The following is a 6000-nucleotide window of genomic DNA, read 5'->3' on the forward strand; positions in this document are numbered from 1 at the left end:
GATTGGATTCCTGGATCTCATCATGGCACCCAGCCATGGATCTCTGCATCTGCTTCCATCATCTTTAAGACCTAATTTTATATAGACATTTAAGACAATACAGGAAGTATAAGGCAAGAATGTCCTCCCAGATGATCCCTATTTAAAAGATTCATACCATACCAAGTGAGAAATGAAATGCCAGAAAAATAGTATATTCCTAAAACGTTCACTGCTATTTAAAACTTCAAGTAAAATATCACTATTATAGACTTGCTGAATTAGTATTAGCTCAACCTATTTTTACTTCAAGTGAAAAAAAATCAATAGAAAAAAACTCTGTGAATCCCATACATGACTTATACATATCTAGGTGTACATTTTAATAAGCCTCTTCAGTCTTTGAATTGAAATACAGAAATAAAATGTGTGAAGACTGATATGATAAATTTCTTGTTTATTATCTTGATTATTGCTGAGTTCAGGGTGCAAGGAAAGTACATAAAAATATTTAGTATACTTTCAAATATTGAAAGCGTTGGATTTTCACAGCATAGTAACTGTGTCAGATTGCAAGTTAATTGTTTGAAATTCTTTTCTAAAAACTGCTATATTTAACTGTGCTGAATGACTAGAGAATAAAACACCTATTTTTTAAAAGCCTGTATTTAACTGATGATGAAGATTTAGCAAAAGGAAACCTGACATTTTGCAATTTGTTGTAAGTAAAAAGTCTCTAAGTAACATATTAGGCAATTTTGTTGAGGAAAATCATTGATTAATTTTCTAAACAGTCTTTGAAATGATATTTTAAAGTGTTGGTTTTTGGTTTATTTAGCTTGTTATTCATTATCTCCATAAGCATAATTAGTACTGATTTAATGACTTTATAAGATCAGACAAAACAAATGCCCTACATTAAAGGATGGGTTTAAAGACATATTTACCAAGCACTCTGATGTTGATTTTTAATATATTTATGTATTTGTAGGTTTTAAGCTGATGTTAATTATACATGTGATTGTTCAGTATATCTCCATGGTGGACACACATACCATGAGTTGTTCATATCCAACCATGATTCTTCTTCCTCGGCTTTCCATACCCTTCCTCAATCTTCAGTAATTGCAGTTCTACTTTCAGGCAAGGATTTTTTAATGTCCATGAATGAAGGAGAACATTGGGTACTTCTCATTAACATGTTTTCTAGTTACATCCATTTTGTTGCAAGTGACAAGTTTTAACATCTCTGTGACTTAAACAAAATATACATATCATATTTCCTTTCTTTTTTAAAGGTACTTATCTTTATTTTTGTTTATGAATGTTTGTCTATTGTGGTGGTAATGTAATTATACTGAAATGTGATTTTGATTGTATATTAATAAATAAAGTTGCCCGGGGGTCAGAGCTATTAGAGCCATTGCAAGAGTGTGGCGGTGGTGGCACACGCCTTTAATCCCAGAAAGCCAGCCTTTAATCCCAGGGAGTGGTGGTAGAAAGCAAAAAGATATATAAGGAGTGAGGACCAGAAACTAGAAGCATTTGGCTGGTTAAGCTTTCAGGCTTTGGAGCAACACAGTTCAGCTGAGAGCTATTGGGATGAGGACACAGAAGCTTCCAGTCTGAGGAAACAGGACCAGCTGAGGAACTGGTGAGGTGAGATGGCTGTGGCTTGTTCTGTCTCTTTAAATAGACGAACAGACAGGAAATAGAGCGCTCATTCGGGAAGCTGGGACACCGCAGGCGGAAGGGTGAGATTTTGGCTCTGAGCTCTGATCTCTCGGCTTTCTCTTTTGCATTATTTCTGTGTTTCTTATTTAATAAAACGGTTGGTTACATCAATAGTCTATGTGAGGCTATGTGAAAATGAGGACATGTGCTTGTGGAAGACAGAAGATAGTGTGAAATTCCTGTAAATATTAGCAGACCTGAGAATTCACTGTATTTTGTAGTAAGAATTTGCAGGAAATAAAATATAAATTGATTTATTTGAACATTAGTTGACTATAGATTAGAGTGCTAAGACAAGAGTTTACCAAAGGTTTGGTATAGTAGAACAGTTTTTAAAGTACTTGTTGCTTCTTGGATTTGTGATGATGACATGATGCTCCTAATACAGGAGTTTAGCATATACTTGGGAAGATGGAATAGTTTTTGTTGTTGTTTGTTTGTTTTTTGTTCTTTTGATCTTGGCAATTTTGGTACTTTGAAAGAAAAAGGCCCCCAAAGGGAGTGGCACTAATGGGAGATGTGGCATTGTTGGAATAGTTATGGCCTTGTTGGAGGAAGTGTGTCACTGTAGAGGCGGGCTTTAAGATATGCTCAAGCCATGCCCAATGAGTCAGTCCACTTCCTGTTGCCTTCTGATCAAGATGTAGTCAGCACCATGTCTGCCTGCATGCCTTTATGCCCCCTGCCATGATGATAATGGACTAAATCTCTGACACTAGCCACCACTTTAATTAAATGTTTTCCTTTATAAGAGTCACCATTATCATAGTGTCTCTTCACAGCATTAAAAACCTTAACTAAGACAGATGTTGGTACCAGGATTGAGGTATTGCTGTGATAGGACTGACCATACTTTTGTTTGAAGGAATATGAACCTTTGTAGACAGATTTTTCTTTTGGCCTCTAGGTCACAAATAATGACAGAGACTTATTAATTATGAAAGCTTGGCTTTGGCTTAGACTTGTTTTTGCCTTGTTCTTATAGCTTAAATTAACCCATTTCTTTAAAAAAATTTTTTAATTTATTTTATATACCAACCACAGTTTCCCCTCCGTCCTCTGCTCCGGTTTCCTCCTGTTTTCTCCCCCCACCTCCTTCCTACCCCCATCCACTCCTCACAAAGGGTGAGGCATCCCATGGGGGTCAGCAAAGCATAATTTATCAAGATCAGGCAGCACTAAGCTCATGCCCTCTGCATCAAGGCTGAGAAAGGCATCCCACCATAGGGAATAGTTTCCAAATAGCCAGCTCATGCACCAGGGACAGATCCTGGTTCCACTGCTAGCGGCCCCACAAACAAACCAAGCTACACAAGTGCCACCCACCTGCAGAGGGCCTAGTTCAGCCCCATGTAGGCTCCCTCATTGTTGGCCTAGAGTCCATGAGCTCCCACAAGCTCAGGTCAGCTGTCTGTTTGGGTTTCCCATTCATGACCTTAACCCTCCTGGCTCGAATAATTCCTTCTCCATCTCTTCAATGGGACTCTTGGACATCGGCCCAATGCTTGGCTGCGTGTCTCTGCATCTGCTTCCATCAATTACTGCATGAAGGTTCTATGATGACAGTTAGCGTAGTCACCAATCTGATTACAAGAGAAGGCCAGTTCAGGCACTGTCTCTACTATTGCTAGGAGTCTTAGCTGGGGTCATCCTTGTGAATTCCTTGGATTTTTCTTGGCACCAGGTTTCTAACCCCATAACGACTGCCTCTACCAAGATATCTCTTTCATTGCTCTCCCTCTCTGTCCCTCCCCCAACTCAACCTTCCAGATCCTTCATGTTCCCAACCCCCATCCCCTCCCCTTTATCTACTCCCCAGGTCCCTATTTTACCCAGGAGATCTCATCTGTTTCTCCTTCTCAAGGTGACCCATGCATTTCTCTTAGGGTCTTCCTTGTTACCTAGTTTCTCTAGGGCTATGGATTGTAGCCTGATATTAATCCATTCCTATTAATCTACATTCTGTCATGTACTGCACATCCTGCTTCTTCCATTTCTCCTGGCATCTCTATATACAGATTGCTGGCTTATCTGTGGCCAATTCCTATCAGCTAGTCACCACACCTACCCCTGATTCAATGTATAACTTTATTGGGCAGTCTAAGGAGTGTCAGAGTGTGATAAAACTATCCCACAATAGACCTTGGGACTAAAGATTAGAAAAACAGTTGAATGATTTAAGTGCTGCTTAATGGGCCATACTAGTAGGAACATGGGAGATAGGAACTGGGGCTGATAAGGTGTGGGGCTGGCTCAAGAGGTTTCAGAGGAAAAGAATTTTAGTATGTTGCCTAGAGATTTATCTTGTGATATTTTTTGAAGAATGTGGCTGCTATTTGCCCTTGTCTGGAGAGTCTGCTGGAGGCTAAAGTGAAGAGTTTTGGATTAATTCCATTGACAGAGGAAATCTCAGAATAGCCTAGTGTAGACTCTGTTGTGTGGTTATTAGTGATAACTCTACTGAAGATTTATAATGAATAGGAGCAAGCTGAGATATTAAAAGGCCAAAGTGTACAGATTGAGAAAAGGTGCACCAGGAAGTGGAATAGGGCTCAATCTTCTGTTCAAGGAGATAAATGGATTAAGAAATGCAATAAAGTTATGACCACAAGGCAAGATCCCACCCATCTAAGTTTCCAACTTGTGAAAAGGAATTAAAGAAATGATTAGAGCCAGGTGTGGTATTGCACACCTTTAATACCAGCACCATGAAGGTACAGGCTGGCAGATCCCTGAGTTTGAGGTCAGCCTGGTCTACAGAATAAGTTCAAGGATGGCCAACCTTAGGCAATAAAGAAAAACAGAAAGCTGGAGAAAATGTAATTAACTGAGGGGGTCATGTTCCAGCTCCAGCCAGCAGTAGAACTTTGCAGCTTCAGCCACATGATTCTGGAGTTAAAGTTAGAAGAAAAGGGCTATGGTATTTGCCTCTGTGACTAAGGAAAGCTGCTGAGGCCAGGCATGTGTCAGGGCTGTCTCTGAATGGAGGCCTAGAGAGATCATTGTGTGAAGCTATAACATTGAAGCCTGGATTGCTTTGGGGAACCCAATACATTGGAGATGCCAGAGCCATGGGATACCTGCCATGGAGAGCTGCTAACAGGGAGTTTAACCAGCTCAAGAGAAAGAAGCTTGTTGGAATCAACAAAACTGAAAGGAGTTAGGGATCTGAAGAGCATGTTGACATCACATATGGAGATGCAGAGTTTGGAATTTGCCCAGCTGGTTTTCAGTCTTGCTTTTGCCCAATATTTCCTTACTATGCTCCTTTCGTTATGTTTTGGAAAAGTAATGTATATCCAGTGCCATTTTATATTGTAAGTATATGATCTGTTTTTTATTTTTATTTTATAGGGAATTACAGTTAAAGAGACTGAATGAATCTCAGAAGAGACTTTGAACTTTAGAATTTTAAATATGTTTGAGACTGTTATAAACAATGGGGACTTTTGATAGTGGACTTAATATATTTTTGCATTATGATATGGCTACAAGCCTTTGGAGGCCAAGGAGTGTAATGTTGTGGATTGAAAGAAAATGGCTCTCAAAGGGAGTGCTGCTAATGTGAGGTGTGTTCTTGTTGAGGTAGGCTGGTCTTATTGGAGGAAGTACATCACCATAGAGGCGGGCTTTGAGGTCTCATATATGCTCAAGCCACACTCAATGAGTCAGTCCATCTTCTGTTGCCTTCTGATCAAGATGTAGCTGTCACCATATCTGCCTGCATGCCACCATGTTCCCTGCCATGATGATAATGGACTGAACCTCTGAAACTGTAAGCTGCCACACCAATTACATGTTTTCCTTTATAAGAGTTGCTGTGGTCATGGTGTCTCCTCATAGTAATAGAAACCTTAACTAAGATAGTCATTTATCTTCTTGCCTATGACTGAAGTTAGGGAGCTTTTCACCTGATGATTATCTTACATTATCTTTTAAATACCTGCTTTGTATGAATATTAACATCTTTATTGGTAACATAAAATGCTGTGTATAATTATCAAAGGGATTTTTTGTTTATTTTTATTTAAATTTTTTCATACAAAATACTTTTATCAATTTTCCCCTGCCCCATTCCTCCTAGATCCTCCCCAACCTCCCTACAGAACCAACTTCATGTTCTTTCTTGCTCTCTCAAAAAGATAAAATCAGGAAAAAACAACAAAAGAAAAACAAGAAAAAAAAAGAAAATTAAAACAGATACACTAAAAGAGAGAAACCAATAAAACAAACAAAAACAACAAAACAAAATGAAAGGGCACAAAATAATGTATGGAGTCTGTTTTG

This window comes from Peromyscus maniculatus, chromosome X, assembly GCF_049852395.1.
Source record: "Peromyscus maniculatus bairdii isolate BWxNUB_F1_BW_parent chromosome X, HU_Pman_BW_mat_3.1, whole genome shotgun sequence".
In the NCBI taxonomy this organism is placed as follows: domain Eukaryota; kingdom Metazoa; phylum Chordata; class Mammalia; order Rodentia; family Cricetidae; genus Peromyscus; species Peromyscus maniculatus.